Raw genomic sequence first — 9,683 nt, 5'->3', positions numbered from 1 at the left:
GGTAAACCCCTCGCTCTTTTGACCACCTCTTTTTATTAAAATCACCCACTCCCCAGGAATACATCATATTTTCTTGTACATATTCTCCGCAGTAGTTTTACTTACAGTGGGGCAAAAAAGTATTTAGTCAGCCACCAATTGTGCAAGTTCTCCCACTTAAATTTGAGAGTTCTGTAATTTGCATCATAGGTACACTTCAACTATGACAGACAAAATGAGGAAAAGAAATCCAGAAAATCACATTGTAGGATTTTTAATGATTTTATTTACAAATTATGGTGGAAAATAAACTTTTGTTACTGACCAAATACTTACCTCAATACTTTCTCATTGCCAACAAAGGGTATATAACAAAGGTCAAATGTTTTCTGTAAGTCTTCACAAGGTTTTCAAACACAGTTGCTGGTATTTTGGCCCATTTCTCCATACAGATCTCCTCTAGAGCAGTGATGTTTTGTGGCTGTTGCTGGGCAACACGGACTTTCAAGATTTTCTATGGGGTTGAGATCTGGAGACTGGCTAGGCCACTCCAGGACCTTGAAATGCTTCTTACGAAGCCACTCTTTCGTTGCCCGGGCGGTGTTTGGGATCATTGTCATGCTGAAAGACCCAGCCACGTTTCATCTTTAATACCCTTGCTGATGGAGGTTTTCACTCAATCTCACGATACATGGCCCCATTCATTCTTTCCTTTACACGGATCAGTCGTCCTGGTCCCTTTGCAGAAAATCAGCCCCAAAGCATGATGTTTCCACCCCCATGCTTCACAGTAGGTATGGTGTTCTTTGGATGCAACTCGGCATTCTTTTTCCTCCAAACACGACGAGTTGAGTTTTTACCAAAAAGTTATATTTTGGTTTCATCTGACCATAGGGAGAATGTCATATCTTCTTCTGGATCATCCAAATGCTCTCTAGCATTTGCAGGATTTGAGTCCCTGGCGGCGTAGTGTGTTACTGATGGTAGGCTTTGTTACTTTGGTCCCAGCTCTCTGCAGGTCATTCACTAGGCCCCACGTGGGATTTTTGCTCACCGATCTTGTGATCATTTTGACCCCACGGGGTGAGATCTTGCGTGGAGCCCCAGATCGAGGGAGATCATCAGTGGTCTTGTATGTCTTCCATTTCCTAATAATTGCTCCCACAGTTGATTTCCTCAAACCAAGCTGCTTACCTATTGCAGATTCAGTCTTCCCAGCCTGGTGCAGGTCTACAATTTTGTTTCTGGTGTCCTTTGACAGCTCTTTGGTCTTGGCCATAGTGGAGTTTGGGGTGTGACTGTTTGAGGTTGTGGACAGGTGTCTTTTATACTGATAACGAGTGGAGGACAGAGGAGCCTCTTAAAGAAGTTACAGGTCTGTGAGAGCCAGAAATCTTGCTTGTTTGTAGGTGACCAAATACTTATTTTCCACCATAATTTGCAAATAAATTCATTAAAAATCCTACGATTTTTTTTTCCTTCTTATTTTGTCTGTCATAGTTGAAGTGTACCTAAGTGGGAGAACTTGCACAATTGGTGGATGACTAAATACTTTTTTTGCCCCACTATCTCTTCATCTACTTCAACCACATCATATATTGCCTGAAATGGAAGGAACCCAGGAATTACCTCAGGTGACATAACATATCTGCCTCATCCCATATTTACAAAACAACATATTATTACACTTATCTTTGGATTTAAATATATAGGCTGATTTTAAAATTTTCTAAAATGGTACATTCATAATAAATATTTGGTAAAAACTGCCCCCGAGCCTCAAACACTTCTCTATAAAACAAAGGTATATTACCTAACATTTCCTTCTTCATACTCCTCAATAAACCATTGTCCCCAAACCTCCCAACCTCCTGCAAATACTCTTAAAAAATCATTTTCCTCCCATAATCCAATTCACCAAATAAATATTTCCGTACCATTTTTACTCTAATTGCTGTTTTCCTTACACTTAAATCTACCAACTTTAACCCCCCCCCTCCCCCCCCTCCTCATAACCTGCAGTCAAAGTTTTAAAGCTATTTTCACCCCCTTCCCATCCCATTAAAAAATCAACTAAAATCCCTTTTAACTTCAAAGACCTCCCCCTCTACATATTTACCACCTTCCTAACTTTATTTATTACACCACTCCATGTCACATCCCTAGCTTCCATTTCCTTCACCCCTAAAAACACTCATAACACCTTAAAATAATCTTACCACCTTAAAAGTAAAATTCCCTCATTAATCTTACACATTACTACTGACTTCTCCATGTTAACCGGATGCTTGTCCATATACTTTAAAACACTCCATCACCCTTTATACACTTCCCTCATCTCTAACTGTTATAGTGGTATCATCTGCGTCTTGATGAATCAAACTAAAACCTTGGAGTCTGTACACAATTTATAAGATCTTTTTTAAGAAATGCTGCTAAAGGTTCTACCGACTAAACAAATAATAAAGCTGATAAAGGGCACCCTTGTCTCACAGATTTCTCAAGAATAAAAGAATCAGTTAAAACCCCATTACACGTTACCCTACTTTTTGCCTTCTTATCCATCCTATTATTCTATTACCAAAACCATATTCATCCATTACCCTAAACATAAAATCATGTTCCACCCTATCAAAAGCTTTATTTAAATCTATGCTTAACTATTTTATTTATTACATCTCTAATTGTATCAGCAATATCTCTACCAGGCACACTATAATTCTGTGTAGGTGCTATAATATTTAAAACTTGCTTTTTTCTATTTGCCAGTATCTTAGCCAAAATCTTATAATCCGAATGTAATAAACTAATTGGCCTATAATCCTCCAGTTTCAAGTTGCTCCCCTTATTTTTATATAAAATCGTTATCAGCCCTGTCACCATAGATTCTGAAACACTATTATCCTTCATATATTGATAAACTTTCATATTTTATAAAATTCTGCAATTATTCCATCCACACCAGGACTCTTATTTACTTGTAACCCCTTAATCGCATCTTTAACTTCATTCACTGTTATCTTCCCATCACACATTTGTTTATCCTCTACATCAATTTGCACATCCACACTATCCAATATCTCCTTTACACACCCCTCATCCACCTCCCCTTTCTTAAATAAATCCTTATAAAAATTCTGCACTGTTTCTAATATCTCTACATAATCATTGACAACTTCACCTTTTACATTTTCAATCTCTCTATGTTCTCCTCTGTTTATTCTTCTCTAAACCAAGAAACATGAAGTACATTTCTCCCCCTCCAAAACATACTTTGCCCTACTTCTTATAATTGCACCCTTACACTTATCTATTTCATATTTACTCAATTTTGCTTTTAAATCTAAAACCGTTTCTATATTATAATTAGGTTCCCTGTCACACTTCCCCATTTCTTCATCCAATCTAGCTCTCAACTCATTTTCTTCTCTTTTAATCCTTCCTCCCTTTTTCCTTGCATATCTTATACTAAACTTTTATTTTTCCTTAATACCCTCTTAGGGATATAGATACGCTAGCGTCTCTTGTGGCCAATAGCCTGGGGAAATGCAGAGCGCAAATAAAATGCGATAAAACTCAAACTTTCATTAAATCACACATGAAGGGTACTCAATTAAAGATACACTCGTTGTGAATCCAGCCAACATGTCAGATTAAAAAATGCTTTTCGGCGAAATAATACAAAATGTGTTGCTGTAAGCTATGCCTACTGGCCCATTCACTCCTAACAAGCCTGTTTTCTTCTGTCAACGTTGTCGTGGTTAAGGCGATGGACTAGAAATCCATTAGGATCTTCCTGCCAGGTTCAAATCCTGCCGACAACGAAAATGCATTTTTTTGACCCCTCCGGAGGTTGAAGTTTAGTCGTGTTTCTTATACCAATCGCATCCTCTCAGATCTCCGCAAGTACATAGGGATTAGTTGTCCATTTGGGATAGGACTGCAGGCCACCTATCCCACTTCACACCTTTACACACCTGGTTATCCAGCCTTCTAGCTCTATAGGCCACAGTAGCATAGGTTACAGGTTTGTAGTCAAGCCACAGATTTCAGGTGAGATCCCATGATACACTCAACAATACAACAACACGATTCTCATGAATAACCATTAAGCCATTTGCTAAGATTTCCCCCATTTTGACATGTGGAAATCTGTTGTCACTCTTACCCTGACGGGAAGCTCCAGACACTTTTTTGGTCCTATCTTAGGCATTTTTAAATTCATGTCAAATTGGCCATATTCTGAAGACACTCTTATAGTCTGCAGGGTAATCGAACTGGCCACATCTAAAGTCAAGCCACAGGTAACAGGTGAGCTGCCTTGTTAAACCCTAAAAATAAATAATAACACGATTGCGTTGAAATGACCCATTAAGCCATTTGTAAGGATTTCCCCCATGTGGACCTGTTGTCACTCTTACCCTGATGGTTGCTGATATTTCCAGACACTTTTTCAGTCTTATCTGAGGAATTTTATCATTTATATCAGAATGGCCATATTCTGATGCCAGTTTAGCGCTCATTCAATGACGATTTACTACTCTTTCCCATTGAAGGCCATATTGAGGTTAAATCAATGACTGGACTTTTTAATTTATAAAAACAAATGACTATTGAAAGTGCAAGTCAGTATCGTGCATAGTTGTTCTGGTCTCTGTGGTGATTTTAGAGCGTTGTTCATATTTCTACTTTTACCGCATACACTTTAACCCGATACCCAGTTACTGTGCTGTAGTCAGGATGGCCGAGCGGTCTAAGGCGCTGCGTTCAGGTCGCAGTCTCCCATGGAGGCGTGGGTTCAAATCCCACTTCTGACAGTTTTTTAGTGCCTCTCAGGAGTCATGCTGCTCAGCAGTAATAATAAGAATGATGAAATAACAACTTCACACAGTGAAATAACAATTCATAATAAACACTCTCAAATGCTGACCTTCTGGAGCTGAGCAAAGATCAAGGTTAAATAAGAAAACAGCTGGACTTAATAACAAATGAATGAGGGGAACATTTTGTGTTATTGCATTATAATGAGTTACTGCATTATCTTTCAGTTGTTAAATTTCACTTTCTGTAGGCTATGCCTGTTGGCCCATTCACTCCTAACAAGCCTGTTTTCTTCTGTCAACGTTGTCGTGGCCGAGTGGTTAAGGCGATGGACTAGAAATCCATTAGGATCTTCCTGCGCAGGTTCAAATCCTGCCGACAACGAAAATGCTTTTTTTTGACCCCTCCGGAGGTTGAAGTTTAGTCGTGTTTCTTATACCAATCGCATCCTCTCAGATCTCCGCAAGTACATAGGGATTAGTTGTCCATTTGGGATAGGACTGCAGGCCATCTGTCCCACTTCACACCTTTACACACCTGGTTATCCAGCCTTCTAGCTCTATAGGCCACAGTAGCATAGGTTACAGGTTTGTAGTCAAGCCACAGATTTCAGGTGAGATCCCATGATACACTCAACAATACAACAACACGATTCTCATGAATAACCATTAAGCCATTTGCTAAGATTCCCCCATTTTGACATGTGGAAACCTGTTGTCACTCTTACCCTGACGGGAAGCTCCAGACACTTTTTTGGTCCTATCTGAGGCATTTTTAAATTCATGTCAAATTGGCCATATTCTGAAGACACTCTTATAGTCTGCAGGGTAATCGAACTGGCCACATCTAAAGTCAAGCCACAGGTAACAGGTGAGCTGCCTGTTAAAAACCCTAAAAATAAATAATAAACACGATTGCGTTGAAATGACCCATTAAGCCATTTGTAAGATTTCCCCATGTGGACCTGTTGTCACTATTCCCTGATGGTTGCTGATATTTCCAGACACTTTTTCAGTCTTATCTGAGGAATTTATCATTTATATCAGAATGGCCATATTCTGATGCCAGTTTAGCGCTCATTCAATGACGATTTACTACTCTTTCCCATTGAAGGCCATATTGAGTTAAATCAATGACTGGACTTTTTAATTTATAAAAACAAATGACTATGAAAGTGCAAGTCGTATCGTGCATAGTTGTTCTGGTCTCTGTGGTGATTTTAGAGCGTTGTTCATATTTCTACTTTTACCGCATACACTTTAACCCGATACCCAGTTACTGTGCTGTAGTCAGGATGGCCGAGCGGTCTAAGGCGCTGCGTCAGGTCGCAGTCTCCCATGGAGGCGGGGTTCAAATCCCACTTCTGACAGGTTTTAGTGCTCTCAGGAGTCATGCTGCTCAGCAGTAATAATAAGAATGATGAAATAACAACTTCACACGTGAAATAACAATTCATAAAAACACTCTCAAATGCTGACCTTCTGGAGCTGAGCAAGATCAAGAGCAAATAAGTAAGAAAAACAGCTGGACTAAAAAAACAATAAAATGAGGGGAACATTTGTGTTATTGCATTATAATGAGTTACTGCATTATCTTCAGTTGTTAAATTTCACTTTCTGTAGGCTATGCCTTTGGCCCATTCACTCCTAACAAGCCGTTTCTTCTGTCAACGTTGTCGTGGCCGAGTGGTTAAGGCGATGGACTAGAAATCCATTAGGATCTTCCTGCGCAGGTTCAAATCCTGCCGACAATGAAAATGCTTTTTTTGACCCCTCCGGAGGTTGAAGTTAGTCGTGTTTCTTATACCATCGCATCCTCTCAGATCCGCCAAGTGCATAGGGATTAGTTGTCCATTTGGGATAGGACTGCAGGCCATCTGTCCCACTTCACACCTTTACACACCTGGTTATCCAGCCTTCTAGCTCTATAGGCCACAGTAGCATAGGTTACAGGTTTGTAGTCAAGCCACAGATTTCAGGTGAGATCCCATGATACACTCAACAATACAACAACACGATTCTCATGAATAACCATGAAGCCATTTGCTAAGATTTCCCCATTTGACATGTGGAAACTGTTGTCACTCTTACCCTGACGGGAAGCTCCAGACACTTTTTTTGGTCCTATCTGAGCATTTTTAAATTCATGTCAAATTGGCCATAGGTGAGAAACCTTGTTAAACCCTAAAAGAAAAAGAAAAAACTCGATTGCATTGAAAATAACCATTAAGTCATTCAGGTTGCAGACTACCCTATAGGCATGGTTTGAAACCCCCCTCCTGACAACTTTTTAGCGCCTGCATGTCATGCACCTTTGTAAAATCCAGTTGAAAAATAATAAATAATAAAATAGTTGTCAGGAGGGGGTTTCAAACCATGCCTTAATAAAATAATTAATAATAAATAAATAATGTTAAATTATTACTTTCTGTAGGCTATGCCTGTTGACCCATTCACTCCTAACAAGCCTGTTTTCTTTTGTCAATGTTGTCGTGGCCGAGTGGTTAAGGTGATGGACTAGAAATTCATTAGGATCTTCCGGCGCAGGTTCGAATCCTGCCGACAACGAAAATGCATTTTTTGACCCCTCCGGAGGGGAATAGGGGATTTTTTTGGGGGGGAGGGCAATCAGGCAAAACATTGAAGGGATTTTACAGGACCCTAATGGACTACAGACATTGACAGTCTCCTAGCCTAAAAACAAATGCTGAATGCACTGCCGAGATTTTGAGGGAAACGCACTGTCCATTATTTGATTTGATCAGGGCATGGCAGGGAAGCACTAACAAACTGCAGTCCATTAAAAAGACACAACATTATTAGGGTGATAAATAAAAGGGAGTTGCTCCACGCATGACACAAGAGAACCCTCTGTGGAGCAAAACGCTTACAGCACCGGTATTCCAGGCGGTCTCCATCCAAGTACTAACCAGGCCCGACCCTGCGTAGCTTCCGAGATCAGACGAGATCAGGCGTATTCAGGCTGGTATGGCCATAAGCGAAAGGCATTCTTTGGTACACTATATAAAGTCAACGTGTCGCTTACTCTTAGGGGGACAGAGAAATGTCCACCTTGTGACACACACTGAAAAAGCTCAAACCTAGCTTACATTTCCAGCCCATATATTTCACTCTTGTGGGGGAAAAAGGGCATATCCTAGGTCATACTTATGACAACTTCATGGACTAGGGCCCTATAAAATACGGTGCGCCCAAACGGAATCACGAAATACAGGTATTAAACCGAAATTCAACAATATTCAAAAATGCTTTGAACTAAGGAGGAAATCAACTCAATGCCTTCAACTTGTTAGAAAATCCATTCATTTGCCCAAGTGAATCATAAGACATGAACAAAATGCATCAGCGATTCGTATTTCCACGCAACTTTCAGAAACTGCACAGGAGCCCAGTTCTGTGCGCATGCGTGCAGAGCGAGCGCATGTCTACACTTTGTGTAGCCGTTAGCGATGAGGCTAATGATAACCTTCTTGTGTAGAGAAGGAAAGGCTTCCCATAAAAACCTCTCAATCAAATGTTAACTGCAAAGTGGCCTTTGCCAGCCTGGCAGAATTATATCATGATTATTTGCATCAATCCAGTGGCCATTTGTTTTGCAAACTCCGCAATCACATGCGCTACAGCAACACCGCTTAACCAAACAAAGGTCTCTTCCTGGTGCACACTTGCCTAAAAAAGGGTAACTAAACCCAAAATCGACATGTCTTCTGTTTTTCCCAGACCTCAAAAGTGGTTCCCTGCTAGGGTTTTAAACGTTGTCGTGGACATAGAAAAATCCAATCGTGTTATATTGCTATTAAAAATGTGTACTTTTGAGAGCGAAAACTGCAGAAGCAGAGACAAACGGTCGACCGGAAATGTTAACGGAGAATAGGGGGATTGTTTTTTTGGGGGGGGGGGGTGGGGGGGGAGGGGAGATCAGGCAAAACATTGAAGGGATTGTACATGAACATTAGCAGCTAATAAAAGTTAGCAAGATGCTGCTACACTTGACTTGATTTGTTCATGTTTAGCAACTCCAATTAGCGCATTCCTCTCGGACAGGAAATTCCATTGAAAGTGGCATCAACTTCTGGGGATCCTGTCAACTGATCCATTCAGTTTCAAACATCCATGCTGCACAGGCATCTGAACCATCCTTTAGGTTTAGTGCAATAACTAATTTAAACACAAGAGGTCACTTGTGCCTGTATTCAACCCAAACCCAACAACTATTCAGTCAGTGTTAAGAGCAGTTGTTTTGAAACCAATCGGAAAAGGCAAGCCAAGCTGCCAGCGCTCTTGATTTCCATTCGACTGACCATCAGTTTGTCACAACACTGAACTGTAGCAAACTAAAAGGATAACATTGAGTAAAAAGGTGTAGGTAACGGCAACATTAACCTTTCAAACGCGAGTTCCAAAAATCTTCAACAGTTGCCCAGTGGGAATTGATTTATGCGCGTGATCTCAGAATGCACTCACTGTTCCAAATGTGGACAGTTAACCCGCGCTGACCTCAGTCCAAGCACATTACCTGCAATTTTTTATAGGCCGTTTCAACTTCAAATTTGCCTCAATTCATTCACAAAAGTAGCCCATTTTACTGTTGCAGACCATTTCGATTGAGAATTAATGAGCCGGACAAACTTTCCTTCAAAAGAAAGCCCAAGCACTTCCCAGATAAAGTATACAGTCTTGCACATTTAGTGTCTTCCTTACAATTAACTGGGAACTGCGTGCATTCCTATCAAAGTACTTATTTTCTGTGTAACGTGTTGTCGTTTCTACTGTAGCGTACCGTAAGTATAATGTACTTAGCGCTTTATTAATTCGTTCGATTCTTTGCCTAGATTGTAATGGACAAATGTTTAAAACACTTTG

General features: G+C 40.3%; 2 non-coding genes and 1 pseudogene across 2 annotated transcripts; 2 read left to right on the top strand and 1 right to left on the bottom strand.

Annotated features, from left to right (window-relative positions):
* Positions 1–4,713: 4,713 nt before the first annotated feature.
* On the top strand, positions 4,714–4,796 carry trnal-cag. Its single transcript has one exon. It is a non-coding gene; the product is annotated as a tRNA-Leu (tRNA).
* A 306-nt stretch (positions 4,797–5,102) lies between these two features.
* Positions 5,103–5,184, top strand: trnas-aga. Its single transcript has one exon. It is a non-coding gene; the product is annotated as a tRNA-Ser (tRNA).
* Positions 5,185–7,683: 2,499 nt separating this feature from the next.
* On the bottom strand, positions 7,684–7,799 carry LOC118957710 (annotated as a pseudogene).
* Between the last annotated feature and the right edge of the window lie 1,884 nt (positions 7,800–9,683).

The sequence above is a fragment of the Oncorhynchus mykiss genome, unplaced genomic scaffold, assembly GCF_013265735.2.
Source record: "Oncorhynchus mykiss isolate Arlee unplaced genomic scaffold, USDA_OmykA_1.1 un_scaffold_469, whole genome shotgun sequence".
In the NCBI taxonomy this organism is placed as follows: Eukaryota; Metazoa; Chordata; class Actinopteri; order Salmoniformes; family Salmonidae; genus Oncorhynchus; species Oncorhynchus mykiss.
This window is presented reverse-complemented; position numbering and strand designations above follow the sequence as displayed.